This window comes from Adiantum capillus-veneris, chromosome 24, assembly GCF_014529385.1.
Source record: "Adiantum capillus-veneris isolate H3 chromosome 24, ASM1452938v2, whole genome shotgun sequence".
Lineage (NCBI taxonomy): Eukaryota > Viridiplantae > Streptophyta > Polypodiopsida > Polypodiales > Pteridaceae > Adiantum > Adiantum capillus-veneris.
Window position 1 is genome coordinate 87,606,282 of NC_140954.1, and position 18,035 is coordinate 87,624,316.

An 18,035-nucleotide genomic window follows, 5' to 3' on the forward strand; every position below is an offset into this window, starting at 1 on the left:
AGCAACATAAGGGCCGTTCTTCGCAACATGAGCCCAAGAAAGAGGGCAATAGAGATGCATCAAAGGGTAGATCAAAGTCTCGTGGTCGCCACAATGCTCAATTCCATTATTGTGATAAGTTTAGCCGCATAAAGAAGGATTGTTATGCTTGGAAGTGTGACAAACAAGGATTTAATATTTACATAATTACGAAAAACTTTGTGTGATCACAAGGTCTTATTGACACATTTATATGATGACACTAAACATGATCACAAAGAATACAATTAAGGGCAACCTAGAAACCCATTAAAATCCCGCCGAACTTTTCCATTTTCCCTGCGGGCCTACCGGGAATATTGAAAAGCTCGACGGGCCCGCAGAATTATATATATATACGGGATTGATCGGGCCCATTGGGTGTTATTTCATTACTTCATCTTCTAAGAGAGAGAGAGAGAGAGGGGGGGGGGGGGGGGGGGGGGGGGGTGGTCGTGTGGTAGCGTGCTCTACGTCGCAATGCGCGACAGTAGAGGAGTACCTGACCACATGATCCGGGTATGTGTTATCTATGTGTACGTGTTGTGTGGTAGCGTACCTTTTGTCGTATTGCATGACAGTCATAAGGTATCTTACCACACAATGGGAGTGTGTGCGTAAGCTGTTCTACGGAATAGTGCTTATCACGGGCTCGGGGGGTGCACTATGTTATCATGTTAATGTATAACATGAGTTCGAAAGGAGGGGTTTTTAAATGCAAAAAAAATTAGGCAATTTAACAGAGATACATTAAAATAAGGGGTTTTTAAATTCAATTTTGGAAAAAAATCCTAAAATAAGGGGTCATTTTATTCATTCAGACATGTTAAAAGAGGGATTTTTTTAATACCCCGCGAACGCACGTTATATAGGGGGGTACTAAATGGTGAACCCCCCGAGATCACGGGGGCATCACCTCGATGACGCGGGAAAGATGGTGTCCTTGTGGTAAGTATTGACTTACTGTCTGGGTACTACATCAGTAATGTGGCGAATCTAGTATCCTTATGGTAAGTGAACTTCCCTTCCCCTTTCCCAAAAAACATATGGCCATCGATCGGTAACGCGGCCATATAATGTTCATATGCAAGCCATTATTTCTCCTTAGATTCAGGCGGCAGTCAATCGGTAACGTGGCCAATAGAGTGTTGTTTGTTAGAAGCATCTGTTTTTGCATAAATGTGGCATTCAGGTTGTTAACCCGGCCGTACGAACGTCATATAATTTGTATGTGCATGTGCAGTTAATTTTTTAAGTATTAAATATATGAAATACTTGGTTGATAACACGGCTGTGAAGAGTATTTCATATACAAATGTTTGAACTGTTTGATTTTGTTGTTTTTAAGTGTCCATATGAAATTATATACCACTAATCATATTCAAAAGAATGCCTTATTTATCAATCATCGCTATTTTAAATGCTCCATTTATATAAATTATATGCAGTAAAGTATTTGCACACAATTTGCATGTTAAATATTCTTTTTAATCTTTTTAAAAAAACCTCACGCATCATCGCCATTTTTAATGCTTCATTTACATAAATTCTCTATAAAAAAGAATTTGCACACAATTTGCATGTTAAATATTCTTTTGTATCTTTTTAAAGAGCATCAATTATCATCGCTATTTTGAATATTACATTTACATAAATTCTTTGTAAAAAAGTGTGTGAACACAATTTGCATGTTAAACATTTATTTCTATCATTTTAAAGAGCAAGACATTCTTTGCAATTTTCTAGTCCCATTTGTATACTTCCAATGTTTTAAATGTTTTTGAAGTCTTTAAGTCGGTGTGTGCTTTGTTTGAACTAGTAAGTGCGCACGAAGAAAAATATAAGTTAAAAATTTAATATATGTTGAAATGTGCCATACTGTTATTATGTATTGTTTGACCTGAATTAAGTTCTTATAAACCACTTGTTTGATCTGCATTTTACACATGTAACAGATTGCAATTGTAAGCGAAGATTGTTTTCAATTTTTTACCAATATTTCCTTACACATTTCTTAAAGTCTACAAGTCGTGATTAAGGGTTTGCCTGAAATAGTGTGAAAGTGTTAGTGTCATTTGCAGCCATGAATGACTATTTGATATGCTATTTTTTATTGTCCAGTGCAAATATGATGCCAGATCAAAAGAAAAGTATTATGTGTGCCATTCGTAAAGAATGTATTTTGGCAATCTCATCATGTGCAGATGGTCGCATACAGTAGATTAGTGAAAGCGATGTCTTCATCAAAGACCTCATTAGCGCTATACTGGAGAACATAGAGCGCAGGCTGCGAGGTGAAGGCCAATACGAGTTGTTGATTTCAGGAAGGATTCAAGAATTTGACCCCCACCACAAGGTTAGGACAATGTTGGGCAATATGAAAGTATGTTGCAGAGACTTAAAGGAAGATATCCCACCTACCTGCGACATGTCAAAATCAGAGCTCTGGGATAAATTGTGGGAAGAACAGAAGGTAAAGATGAACCCTGTGAAAGTGCAGGACCAAGAAGCCTTACCCAAGAGATTGAAGATGGCCCAAGATGCGCAAGCAGCTTTGGGAGGTCGATCCGATGCCAGTGGCATCAGCACAATCATGCGCATGGCTTTGAATGCCAAGTGCGCTCATCTTGTCAACATCCCTCACGAAGCCTCGGTAGAAGGTATGAGGGTTGGAGTAGGGTTCTTTGGTGTGTGCACATTGTACACCATCAAAGGCATCTCTTTTTTTCCAAACCACATTACATATGTGGAAAAATGTTACAAGGGAGAGAGAAAGGCAAAATTTGATAGCTTTCAGACAAAGCAAGGAATGTAAACGCTTCCCCTCCATTGTAAGGTGCATTGGCTTTACTACCGAAGCTCCTTGGATCACAATATTCCCATACTACAATGGGGATATCATGGGCGACATGATGTGCCGCTTACCATTCGCTCACGGATTGTTCAGACGACACATGCACAGGCTACAACACGGCTGGAGGTCATTGCCTGCAGCAAATCTTCATGTACAAGAGATAGACATGGCACGGATCAAAGCAGTAATCGAGCAGATGCCAACCATTTGTCACGCCTTAATCGATGGCGTTGCGGCCGCCCACTCGACGGGGATAGTGCACAGTGACCTGCACCCGTTCAACATAATGTTGGACTTTACTCGCGCCAATAAACCCCACATTGTCATCATTGATTGGAGGATGATGCTTAGAATGCCAGCTAAGTGTGCTGCAATGGATTATCTGCATCCAAGCACACAGTCGGACTCTACAGTTTTGGAGGCACAGAGAGCAAGGGATGCCAAGATGGCTAAGCGATTGTGGATTGGTCCAAAACTATATGATCCACGGTGCACAGATGCATACACAAAAGCGAGCGACATTTATGCATTGAGCTATCTATTCGACATGCTGGCAGATTTTTGGAGTGCAGTTAGTAAAGTTTATTTTCCGGAAGAAGTTTTTCACCACCTGGACGAAGATGTTATAAGGGCTATTCGGATTAAAGTAGATTGTTGGATGAAGTTAAAAGAGCGGAAACAAAGAAGAAATGCTTTTGACGTTTTGATATTTTTCAAAGAACAATTAAAGGCAGACCCTAAACCTGACCAACGTCCCCTTGTTGAACTTACACCATCATTTTATCTGATCTAAATATTTTTATGAGCTACAGGTCCAGGGTATTCTATTCTTTATTGAAGTGTACTATCTGGTTTGAAGTGGTTCACCTAATTGAGTCAATTATCTTTAGTCATTTCAAATTTGTCATGTTGAGTATTGGTATTTCAAATTTTCCTTGTGGTTCAATTAGTTGCATTAGTTGTGGTTTGATTTAGTGGATTCTGACGTCTAATGTAGTGGACAAGAAGTTGCTATCTTTTGCATCTGTGAGACTGTTCAATTGTGAGAATATATATTTGCCAATGATATTGAATATTTATCTATATATTATTGCAGCATTAAGAGAAAATGGCCGATGAAGAACAAGATATTGGCACATTATTAGTGTCCGATGATCAACAACGAGCGGCTGTTAATGCATTTCAACGCATGAAATCTCTAGCACACGGTATGTCAGCACAACAAGCGACACACACTGCTCAAGGACTCTCAAAATGGGCAAATCCAAACCATATGCAATGGAAAGAGATCAATAAAGAAGTAATTGAAGGACATGATCAAGACAATATGGCCATGTGAGGACGCACGGATCAAGAAAGGAAGGTGGAAGGTTTTGAAGTGCAACCATGATGCGATCAAAGAAATGCTGAGAGGATTTACTTGGAAGTTTATGGCCATCCCATGCACAATGCAAATTGTGCGCTATATTTTGTAAAATTTTTATATGTTCACTTTGTGCAACAGAGACCATTAGACTTTTCATCAAAGGAGACAACTGTTGCCACTCATGATATAAGGGAGAGTTGTGTCACTTTCACCCGAGATGAGCTGGCATTGATAGTGGAAGGCACCGACCTACAGTTAAAGAGAGAGAAGGATATTTACACGACACAGTTGGTAGAGAAAGATGTAGAAATAACATGGCTTTCTATAGCCACCCAGACACCCCAACCCTCACAAGTCCGGATGGAGAAAAGAATTCACCGCTTAAGTCAGGACGTTCAAAATCTGACATAGCGAGTGAATCCAACACCTGTACAAGGGACACACATCAGCCACCTTGTCCTACATCCAGATTTGGTTCCCCGTCTACTTCAGATGCATCCTCTTCTTCCCAATGTCCAGTTTGCTACAAGAATTTTGGTGGATGGAGTGGATATTATACATTGACATGCGGTCATTATTATCACTTCGTTTGTCTTATTCATTTAATGCAAAATAGTAGCCGATGCACAGTCTGTTCACAAGATATTCCACAAGGAATATATATTATGTTTAGCATGGCAAGTGAGTATAAATTCAAGTAAGCCCGCCAAGATACCCCTAGCACAATTAGAAGTATGTTTGGTGAACAAGATGCTACTTCAGAGCAACACAATTGAGATCGACAAACTATGTATAATCGCAAAATATGAAGCATTGTATATGATCAAAACACATTTGAATACAAGGTCTTCTACAATGCTTTTTGACACGATCTTCATTCTACTCTCAAGCTATATTGAATCTGTAAAGTAGCTATATGGTTCTAAGTCTGAGTGTTGTGGTTCTCCTTGTATTTCAACCTCCACATCTATTATCATATTCTCTTCGATTTTGTCTATAGTGCATTGGGACACACCAACATTGAACTCTTCTTTGTCTTTGTTTTGACAATCATACAACCAGGTTGGCATTTTCTCCTCGTAGCTAGCGCTTTCCATGTGATTCAATATCTTTTCATTGCAAAACATATACACTACTTTTTTCGCTCTGTCTGCTAATAGTTTGTTGTGAATAGTTCTATGAACATACTTGTACATATTCTAGTTTCTCTCTGAACTTGAGTTTGCTGCACATTGTGCCAGTACTTTCATTGCAAGGGGACATAAGGTAGAGTAATGCTCTCCACCATTCATCATCCACCACTTCCATGCAAGTTGCTCTTTTGCCATTACCTATACAAAATCATTTGCAAAAGGACCTTCTTATAATCTAAATGCACTCATTTCTTTGATACAATTAATTATGTCATCAACGTTGGAGTAAAACGTGTTGACCACATGATAGAAATCGCTTACCACCTCTGTATTGGACATCAGATTTAAATTCCAATACTCTGGATCGAGCATGTAAGCAACACTATGGAGTGGACTATGAGCACTCTTCCACTTTGCATGAAAATACTTGACCAAAATTTTTTGTTGTTTGCCAGAGAATGGTAGTCGCCACTCCTTCTCTACTATAGACTCTTTCAGCTCTTTGGGATTTTCAAGACTCTGTTGGACTGACCACCATGTCATCCACACTTTACCCAAGTTTGGCACCCTTTGATCAAGATTGCAGATTGCGAACATAATGGGCATCATTACATGGTATGCATCCATTACACTCCTCCACCAAGCATCCTTGTTTAGATTGCCACGTAGACATGTAATTTTATCTTTCACTTTTTCTTTCTGCTCAAGCTGCCATTCATCAAAGGCCGTGCAATTGAATATGTCAATCACAGCGCATTTATTGCAGAGAATTGATTCCAAGGTATAAAAGTATGTGCAGAACCGAGTTTCAGCAGGAAGCTTCAACATCACTAACATGCAAATCCTATACAAATCGAGCACTCTTTATTTTTTCAAGATAAATTTCACAACCTGACGCGCTGTATCAATTATTTTGGCGAACCATGTGGTTTCTTTGCTAGTGTACCAATCTTTCAGCACCAAGTTTAAACTGTGCGTATTACAACCATTGGAAAAAATGTGTGGAAAGCACTTCTTTATTAATTTACTAGCGTTTTTACAATTATTTGCGTTGTCCATGACTACTTGAACGACATATTCAGCACTAATTTCTTTAATTACATTAATCAAGACCTCAGAAATGTATTTTCCACTTTTAATTGCACCATAACTATCAATCACCTTTATAAACGTTTCTCCCCTTACAAACCAGCAATTTTCTTCCAAGCAGCCTTCCAATGATTGCTGTCTACCATGACCAAAACACTTCCAGTAAAGAATATTGCTTTGGTGAGTGCAGCTTGTGCTTCTTCTAGAAATTGCGCTCAAAAGCTTTGATGTAATGATTTTGATGCATTTGACTAAGTCCGCCTTCATTGTGCCGCTTAAAAGGAACACTATCTAGAATTTCCTCTCCCTACGTAGGTTGTTCTCCATGGTTAGTTTGCATCACTACAGGATCTGCGGAGTTAATATTTGGCTCTGAGAACTCTTGACTCGAGGCCTCAGAGCTATATATGTGTTGTCTCTTACCACCCTTTTTGGCGAGCTCTTCTCTCAAACGCTTTGCAATTGCAGGTGCCTGAGGATGTTCACATTTCTTACAACTCTTTTTAACACTGCTCAAAAAATGATCCCTAATACGTGGTGCACCGCCTGATTTTGTTGTGTAACAAAATTTACATTGCCACTCCATATATCAGCCGCATATGTTGTGAGCATAATCCCACTCTTTGCCAGGAGCTTTTTTATTCTTTGGCTTCTTTGTACCACTTGTGCCCACATTTTGCTCCACTGCTTTTAAATTAAAACTGAAGACAAAAGAAATAGATGTTCAGTTTTTGAAAAAAAATTCTTATTCTCAATATATATTAAAATTTAAAAACCATTCAATATGAAAGTAACCATGATGCACAATATGAGATTTTCAATGCACGCTAGTCAATCCACATATCGATCACCTATATTGTGAGCAAACATACACATTTGTAAATAATAAGACACATCTAATTTCAATTGCTACAAAAAACAAACGAAAGCAATAAAATATATGATTGTCCATTTCATGCACTAATAATCTATCATAATACATAATGCACTCTCTGTATAAACCAATGCATGAACTAACACAAATAAATCTTTTATATAATCACTCAATTGAGGATTACTTGTACCCAGTGAAGGATTGTATCCCCCCCATGCAACCAATTCAATATATAAAAGCTATTTTAACCCAATTAAGGATTATAGCTCTTATATTGTGGAGTGACAAGTGTAAATCAACTCAAATCTATGATGGTGAAATTTGCAAGACTTCAAGAATCTTTATATGCCCAGTACACTAGTACAAGACATTCGACCCTTGACTATCGGCTCGTCATTTACATATGCTCATCTTCTAAAACCAATTACAGGCCTCATTTGGACCAATGGCTTCGCAATGAGCATGACAATCCAAGTTTTAAATTGTTTTCGTTTCGTACCTTTATGTCAGTAAACGAATTAAATTTTTTTCAGAAGTGGTTACTGAATTAAGAATCACGTTCAACCCAAAAAAAGGACCTGTGACTTTGTAACCTTAGGTCAATTCACAAGGAGATGACTATACCAGGCACTTGGATACACTCCCCAAGGATTTTCTCGCTAAAAGACCGCGGTTAGCACACTGTTTACTATGTATAATTACTCCCGCCAGGTTTTTTCATTTTCCCGGCGGGCCCACCGGGCTTCTGCAGATACCCAATGGGCCCACCGGGAAAATGAAAAAGCCCAGCGGGCCCCGTCGAGAAAAATATAAACCCCAGAGGGCTAACTGGCTCTATGGGTTTTTGCAGGTCATAATCAAAGTCACGTTAATAATTAACGTGATCACGTGATTTTCTTGTGTAAATACAGAGTTATTGTAATCACACGATTGTGATTACATGAATGAAATCCCTAGTGACAAAGAGAAGGGCAAAGATAAAGGCCAAATCATGATGATAAAGAGGAGAAACCAAAGAGTTCGGTTAAGATTGAAGAGCTGAACATAGTTCAGGATGACAGTGATGCGCAAGACATTAATATGTTGAGACTGAAAATAATGATGTCTTTATGATGCACAGGAAACTCTATCTTTGCAGAGTTCTATGCCAGCTGAACTCCTTGTTAGTGGTGAAGTATCCCATACATGGATTCTGATTCGAGTGTTCCGTTGCATGTCACACCTCATAGGCATTGGTTTACTACATATACGAGGAAACTATTGGCTCTATTACACTTGGTGGCAGTTACTCTTTTGAAATTGTTGGCGTAGGTGATATTGCCATGGTTATGGAAAATGGGATGAAATTTATAATCCATAATGTGCATCATGTTCCAATCTTGACACGCAATCGGATTTTGGTTGGATGTTTTGATGACATGGGTTACAAAGTCACTTTTCATCAGCAGTCTTGGCATGTTGCGAAGGGGTCATCTTTTTATAGGCCATGGTTCTAAAGTTGGTTCACTTTATCCTCTTTATGTATATGATAAAAACTGTGTTCTTTCTCTAACCGAGCTGCCAACCGTTGCTTTGTGGCATAGCTTGTCAGGACATGTGTCAAAGAAGGGAATGGAGACACTCTCTCGTTTGGGCTACTTACCGTCTTTGTCGTTTTCTAATGTTCCCTTTTGTGAGCACTGTCAGTATGGAAAGAAAACACAGACACATCATACACATTATTTTGACAAAGAAAGAAAACCCTTAGATCTTGTGCACAGTGATTTATGTGGGCCTATGCCTCTAAATCCCACGGTGGTGCATTCTATTATGTTACATTCATTGACAATGCAACACGGTATGTTTGGGTCTACGCCATCAAGTCTAAAGATGAGACCTTTCCTTGCTTCAAGAAGTTCTTATCTAGTGTTGAAACTCGGTCTGAACATCAGTTGAAAGCCTTGCACTCAGACAATGGTGGAGAATATGTCTCCAAAGAGTTTACAGACTTATGTTCAAGTAGGGGAATTAAGCATTAGTTTACAGCTCCTTATACCCTTGCACAAAATGGTCTTGCAGAACAAGCAAATAGAACCATCCAAGAGCGGATTATGTCTATGCTATCACAAGCTAATTTACCGCAAGCGTATACACAGTCGTGTACTTGATCAATAGATCACCAAATGCTTCATTACAGTTTCGTGTACCTTTGAAGCTATGGTCAGGACATAAATTGTCTTATGAAAAACTCTGCACCTTTGGTTGTGAAGCTTATGCACATGTACCCAAGGAGTTGCGTGCTAAGCTAGATCCTAAGTCCAGGAAATGCATCTTCATTGGCTATGGTGTAGATGGTCAATTTGGATATCGTTTATGAGATCCAGAATGTTGATTAGTGATTCGTAGCAGTGATGTTGTCTTTAATGAGACAAGATGCACAGACAGCCAGTGAAAGAGGTTGAATTCTGGAAAGTGACGTTTTTGAAAGTATCACCCCCTATTTAGTCAGCTCTCGATCCAATTACTATATAGGCTAGTACGATTTTTGATCAGCCGCGAAGATCTCAAAGAGTCTCACATCCACTAGAATGTTTTGTTCAAGGCATGGATTTTCTTTTGCTGACAGATAGTGGTGGGCCTTCTTGTTACAAAGAGGCTATGCTAGCCAATGATAAGGTTCAATGGGAACATGCTTTGAAGAGGGAGATGTCCAGTATTGCAAAGAATAAAACATGGGAACTTGTTCCATTGCCAAAAGGTAGGAAAGCATTGCCTTGTAAATGGGTTTACAAGAAGAAGATTGACAATTACAAAGCTCGTTTGATGGCCAAAGGTTTCAAGCAATAATATGGTGTCAATTTTCAGAAAATCTTTTCTCCAGTGGTCAAGATGACCACACAGAGAATGTTGTTTGCTTTGGTTGCTATTGAAGATATGGAGCTTGATCAAATGGATGTCATTATAGATTTCTTACATTGTGATCTCAAGAAAGAGATTTATATGCAGCAACCTAAAGGGTTTGTGCTAAAGGGCAAGGAATATTTGGTATGTAAGCTTTTGAAAAGTTTCTATGGCTTGAAGCAATCATCCAGACAGTGGTATCAAAAGTTTGATGCATTTATGTGTTCCCTATGCTATAAGCACAGTAATGAGGATCCATGTCTTTACCTGAAAAGACAACCCAATGGACAGCTTATTATACTTATCCTTTATGTAGATGACATGCTTATTGTTGCTCATTCCAAGGACATTGCTCACTTGAAAACCAAGCTGAAAAGTCAATTTGACATGAAAGATTTGGGTGAAGACAATCACATTTTGGGTATGATCATTACTTGTGACCATAAGAAGAGGTTGTTGTACCTTTCTCACAAAGAGTATGTGCACAAGGTTCTTGATCGTTTCAACATGTAGAAGGGGAAGGCTTTGAGTACTCCATTGCCTGTATATTTGAAACTTATCAAGAACGATTGTCCCAAATTCGCTGAGAAAAAAGTTGAAATGGCTAAGGTTCCTTATGCTTCAGCTTGTGGCAGTCTCATGTATGCCATGGTGGCTAGAAGACCTGACATTGCACATGCAATGGGAGTTGTCAGCAGATTTATGTCTAACCTTGGTAAAAAGCATTGGGATGTTGTCAAGTCGATTCTCAGATACTTGAGTGGCAATACAGATAGACAATTATGCTATGGTCGTGGACAATCATGCATTCAGGGATTTGTAAACGGTGATTATGCAGGCTGTGTTGACAGTTGTAAATCAACAACAGGTTGGATTTACACATTTGCTGGTTCTGCTATTTCTTGGAGATCGGTTCTTCAAGACTGTACATCCATTTCTACCACAGAGGCAAAGTATGTTGCATTGAGTGAGGCATGCAAAGAAGTTATTTAGCTTGCTCGCCTATTGAAAGATCTTGAATTAGAGCAACGTACACTAGTTCTTCATTGTGACAGTCAGAGTGCTATTGCCCTGGCTAACAATCAAGTGTTTCATTCCATAATGAAACACATTGATGTGCGTTATCACTTCAATTATGAATGCCCGGCAAACAAGAGCCTTGACTTAGTGAAGATTCCTATGTCAGAGAACACAGTGGATGCACTCACCAAAAGTCTCTCTAGTCATTAGTTTCAGCACTGTCGTGAGTTGATGGGCATTGGGTGAAGAGTGGTTCTCTTCCATTCTTATGGTCTCCCAAATTGTCCATCAAGTGGGAGAATGTTAGGTTTAATGGCCATGTGGCCGACCGCCCATCACTAACTGCTACTAACCCTAAGTGTACAGCTATACACTTGTGTGAGCCACTACACTAAGTACATGAGTATTGTGTCTTAGTGCGTAAGATAGAGAAGAAAGAAAGGGGGCACACAATATGTGTTGGCTCTCTCTCTCCAACCTGTGTGTGTGGCTCATTAGGAAATTTCGGAGGTCATTTGGAGGGCCTTCTAAGAAAATGTATTTTTTGCACTCTCTCTATACAAAATATGGCGAATAATAGAGGTGGGTCTTTTCATGGTAAAAGTTCAAAAAGTGTACTTTAAGTAGATTCCTTAATCTTCTGAACATTCGTTCGTAATGATTGAGGGATAATCTTCTTTTCAGTTTCATTGAATGAACCTCGTCAATATGGAGGGAATGAGGCTAACATGGAGGGACGAAGGCGCAGCCGCCTATTCACTTTCCATTAAACCTACACATTTGGCTAATGGCGCACTCCTCAAATGGCACAAATGTTACACAGAAACGATCCAAATATCACCTTCACATTGATTTGGACAATGAGTACCAACCATTGATTAAGCACAGTAAAGCAAACACACATATACCTCCCGCATCCATAGACATGATCAGAGCTCAGGGAGCTAAATACATAGATATCTGGACGAGAGGCTCTCTCTATCCTAAGAATCCAATGACTACTGCGTCTCCACCATTTGTCAATCCTACAAGCTTATTGACCTTTGTTGGAGATGGAGAAAAGGGCCTTCTGGGTTATTGTAAATCTCTTACAAGGGAAGATGAAACTTATAAGGGCATTCTCCAAGCTCAACAAGGTGAGATTGTTCGTCTTTCACATTTACATTCTACAGATCAGGTTACCATTTTGCAACACAATACAGAGGTACAGGAACTGAAAGGAAAGGTACGAAGTTGTCAAATGAAGGACACCATCTTGGGTGGTCGTATCCGAAAGAAGAAATTACGTAATCTTGAAACATTGCATGTTGCATCCGGAGGTCTCAAGAAAAGAATCCGAGCATTAAGGTGATGCTTCTTGGTTGGCTACATTGTCTTAGTTAAGTAATCTTTTTGTTTTTTCTTGTTATGCATTGTTTTCATGTGCCTAAATAGTGTTAGTGAAGTAATTTTCTGTTATTTACTTATGCATTGTCTTCATGTGGAGATTCAATCTATCCTGACAAGGAAAACATTGACCCCAAAGCCAATATAGGAAAGAGATTGAAGCCACTTATAAGTAGAATCCTGGCAGCAGATATAGTACATGACAAGAAGTTTAAGGTCCTACAACGAAATGTAGTGGACCGCTTTGTTTCAGAGAACTCAGTGCCTGCAAAAGAGATACAAGGCACACTTGATTCACTTGGTGTAAGCAAAAGAGGATATTCGGCTATACAAAAATCTGTCTCATCCATCTTTGTTAAGAAGGGTATAAAATCCAAACTTTTACCATCAGCCTCAAGTGTTTGGAAAGAGAGGCTTCAGCTTAACGAGGCACAGGGAGACTATCTTGGACAGCCCTTTCATATTAAAGCAACTTACAGTGGCCATGGAGCAAACATGGCATATGATGAGTTCAATAATATTTTTATGGACCTGCAGATGTTACAGAAGAGAATGGTGGAGTTTTACAACATCACATTTGAAGAGTCACGTGGGGTATTACATTTTGTGTTAAAACTGGATGAGTGTGAGCTTGTTAAAGAGAAAAAGCTAGAGCGTGTTACTATTACTTTAATGAATAGAGCCCTCTCAAAGTGTCCCAGTGATGATCCTTTGTATTTTAGTGTTCAATCGAAATCTAACATATGGTGGCTTGGTGCGTTTGAGGTAAGCGAGATTCTCAGCTAAGCTGAAATGTTCACATCGACTTAAGTCTCATTTATTTTGTGTTGCAGGTAAAGAAAGAAGATCATGAGATTCTATATTGGGTGCTCCATCGAACTATTATTCCGGAGGTGATTGATCGACAGACTAACCAGGGAGAGTTACTACGTCTAGATGGAAGGGGAGACTTTCAAGTTCAGTGGCATCTTGTAGGTGACCTCAAAACATTAAAGTGCCTGTATAATTGTGGAATGGGTATAGTGGCAAAGTCGTCGTGTTTGTTCTGCATGGAGCCTACAAAGGTCATGGACCCAAAGTGGTGGAGAAAAGCTCCAACACGTCACATTGAGGACCCTGCTTTTCGATCGGTTTTGAAAATACCACTTGTGAATGTCCACATCTATACAATGCATGCCCTTTGTAGAATTGTGGAGAAATTGGTCTACTTATATATTGGGTTTGCTTGGAAAATTAAGAACTCAGCAGAGCGACAAGTAGCCCTGCAGTGCTTAGAATTGGTACTGTCGGATATGGACCTTCATGGTGGCAATGTGAAAATCCAGCGGGATGAAAAGAGATCAACTGTTGAGAAGGATGTCCCATGCAAACCATCCATCGGTGGGGTGAAGGCACGGAGGTTTTTATCTAAACCCCAAGGAATACGAGATCCGAAGCTAACAAAACATGGAAAAATATATAACACACTTATGTTAGCAAGGTAGAGTATCCGAGCTGGAAAAAGCTACATATTGCAGTCAAAGACCAAGAACCAACTACTCGTAACGCGAAGGCTGAGGTTTGGCAATCAATAGACATCCTATTTTTGATGTGCGACAAAGATGACTGGTCACAAGGTGATATGAACAAGTTCAAGGAGAATCTCAACCTTCTCAAAAAATCGTTCAAGACAGCATGGACAGACACCCAGATTACTCACTACATCGTATTATGGTGTATTTGATTCTCTTTTATGTGTAACTATGTGAGTGTAAAACATTCTAACTAATCTGTTTTCATATCCAACACATCATTTTCAATCATTTACCATATTTTATACAAAAGTATGGGAACCCGGCAATATGGAATACCCAGGGGATGGAAAAGTCTCATTACATGGCGAGAGATGCTTATTTCAGGCACACACGACATGGTGGCTCTCGAATCAAGGGTAACAGTTTGAGAGAACTATTTGAATGGTTCTATCGTAGAATCATTCATCAAATGCAGGCAAAAGAAGTCTTGGCCTCTTCAGCAACAGCACAAGCCATCAGACATTTACAACAACAAAAAGTTAAAAGATCAATGGCATACAACAACTCCGGTGCTCGTGAAAGTTAACGAAGGTGGAGAGAGACAATGGTGTATGTGAACCACAAGTGGAGAAAGATACTCTGAGTGGATGACATTGTACAAAATTTTTGTAATACATGATCTTATACAATTGCTACTTGAAGTGTATCAAGATTTTGAAGGTTCAATTTTGTTTTTTGGCACATCACCCTTGTAACGAATCATGAGATGTTTTCCATACTCTAAAAGTTCATCTAGGTTTTGTCTACCAAGAGCTAGTGCCATTGTTGTGTAAGTGTAGTAATACGCTGCCCGACCACCTGTATAGCCCGGGCAGTAACCAAAACAATCTCTGGCAAACACTTTGTCAACAAGAATGACTTTATCTGCACTTTTGGGCAGCACGAGTCCACCCAAGAAGCGTGATAGTGTCTTTAATGTGTAAGTTGCTATTGAATCCTCTTGTGACATGGAATTGTGAAAAACTAATATTGGCGACTCGCAAAGCTTTGAAAGGTACTGCGCTAGGGCCGCATCCCTTCCACGATACTCTCGAGTCCGCCGTCGAAGGAAGTCATCCTTGTCAGCAATCCAAGACTGCACATATCATGTCTCAGTAAGTGACACAGACACACACACACACACACACACACACAGAGTTACCATGAAGCTCTCATCCTGCAGAAAGAGGTTTTCCTGCCAGGTCTACAAATATAGTTGACCCCTGACCTGAATGGTTAAACCAATCCTCCACTTCTTTGTGACTTCTTGATGGTCTTAGGCTTTGTCTTATTGCTTGGAAGGTGGCTTCATCAGGTAGTGTCTCCTTGTATTTTTCAGCTTTCTCAAAGCATCTTCGGAGGCATTCCATTGGATTGCTGGATATTTCCATTGCCTCATCATCACTACTATCCTCTGACACAAATCCACTCCTGTCCTCTTGGACTCTGGAAATGATAGCTAGGGAGAAGTCCTCCCTTAAATAAAAGATGCTTTGCACATCATGTAAAAAGATATAGGTCCTGTCTCCAATCCTGAAGTCATGCGCAGCAGGCAGCATCATCTGAGCATGCTTCTCATTGAAGTTACTGACATCCACAGGTAGTTTGATTTCTGTGGTTTTCACAGAGAGCATCTTACTTCTTTGTACTTCAATTGCCTCAACCTCAAGGTCGAATGTATCTTCAACCTCCTCGACTTCTTGTATATGTGTTGTCTCCTCACATTCTTCGTCTGGTGCTGCATCCTGCTCCTCTAACACCTCATCAGGATTCTGGATGAGGAATCCAAACAGGCTATTCAGGTAAATCATAAAGCCAAAGGATTCCTGAATAAGTTTGCACTCTTTTTGGTGCAAAGGGCAAGTTGAATGTCGGCAAGCAGGTGGTAATTCCCTATACTTCTTCAGTCCTTGTCCCTTTCCACCGCAATCATTTAAATGCACAACAGTCATACTGGGCAGAACAACCCTCCCTACCTGCACCATCACTTCAAATTTATCTCAGTATGACTGCAGGAATTCACTGTGCTGAGCTAAAAGGTCTTCAATATCAAATTTTGGGTTAAACATAGAATGAACTAGATCATATTTGTCCCCAGCACCACAAGATGTTGCAAAATCGAACAGCCTCTCATCAGTTGCAGCTAGGTCTTCCAGAGAAGGCACATCCTCTTTGGCTTTACCTTTACTTGCACAGGGAGTACTTTCTGGGAGATCTGCATCATCTAAGAAGTCTATATTCCTCTTTCTTGTATTTTTCTTGACAAGTATTGTAGAGGGTGAGGTACCCTTGTAGGGTGAGGGATCCTCTTGGCCTGGTGACCTCTCTGACTCATCTTCACCAATTGACTCTTCTTCATCAATATCCTGACAAAAGTCAACAGTTATTTTGGCAGAAACATTAAGTAGCTGAGCCTGCAAAGCCTAGAATCCCCGCACAAGCTCGGGGTTTGGTTTTAGCCTCGTTTGCCTACTGGACCTTAATCCTATTCATCAAGAACATGACAACTCTCTCTCTCTCTCTCTCTCTCTCTCTCTCTCTCTCTCTCTCTCTCTCTCTCTCTCTCTCTCTCTCTCTCTCTCTCGCCCTCGCCCTCTCTCCAAAGCACACCAAAAGACACACATAAACACACTCTCTCTCTGTCTCTCTATCTCTCTCTCTCCAAAGAACATAAACAAAACACACATAGACTCTCTCTCTCTCTCTCTCTCTCTCTCTCTCTCTCTCTCTCTCTCTCTCTCTCTCTCTCTCTCTCTCTCTTTGTACTAAAGGCGCGCGGAGACAAAAACATACTCTTTGCAACTCTCTACGCGCGCCTTTAGTACTATTGAGAGAGAGAGAGACAGAGAGAGAGAGAGAGAGAGAGAGAGAGAGAGAGAGAGAGAGAGAGAGGCAGGTGTCATGAATGTACTATAGGCACGCGGAGAGAGCTGCAGCCAGTATTTGGTTGTGTTTGCGCGTCGTTAGTACATCGACACAGAGAGAGAGGGAAAGAGAGAGAGAGAGAGAGAGAGAGTGTCTGTGTGTGGGTGTGTGTGTGTGTGTGTGTGTGTTTGTGTGTATGTGTGTGTGTGTGTGTGTGTGTGTGTGTGTCTATCTGTGTAAGTATGTGTTGAGGTGTGTGTGTGTGTGTTGAACAACAGTATGGGTTTTTCTTTGTTTCCACACACACACACACACACACACACACACAATTTGCTACCTATTGTTGGAAATACAGAGAGACAGAGTGAGAGATCACCTTTTGTTGGTGGATTTTGCAGAAACTCCAAGGGAGGTGTCTTCTCCATTGCTTTCTCTCTCTCTCTGTCTCTCTCTCTCTCTGACAGTAATGAGTCTCCTTCTCTCTCTCTCTCTCTCTCTCTCTCTCTCTCTCTCTCTCTCTCTCTCTCTCTCTCTCTCTCTCTCTCTCTCAAGAGGTCAGGCTGTGCTTCTCTCTCTGTTTTTGAAACATCCCTCTCTCTCTCCCTCTACCTCCCAGTGTCTCTCTCTCTCTCTGTGCAACTTACACAAATCCAACCACTCACGTGGCAAAGGATCAGTTTTCGCACAACTTCTTGCTTTGCCACTGAATATATGTACACAAGAGTTTAATTTCAGCAATCGAATCAAAGCATCTAACCACTCGAGGTAATTTTAGTAATGATTGGTATAACTGGAGAGTTAACCTCAACCACTACTGGATTTTATACACTTCTGATGTTCTGGATTAGGTCTGCTAATCTGGAACTTACTTCCCTTGGATGTCGGTCAATTTACCTGAAAAGTATTAATTCTGTCTTTGCTTCATCAAAAGGTTAAACAAGGTCCAAATTCACTTCTGAAAGAAGTTATGGAACTCTTAAGTCAAATGGAACATCAC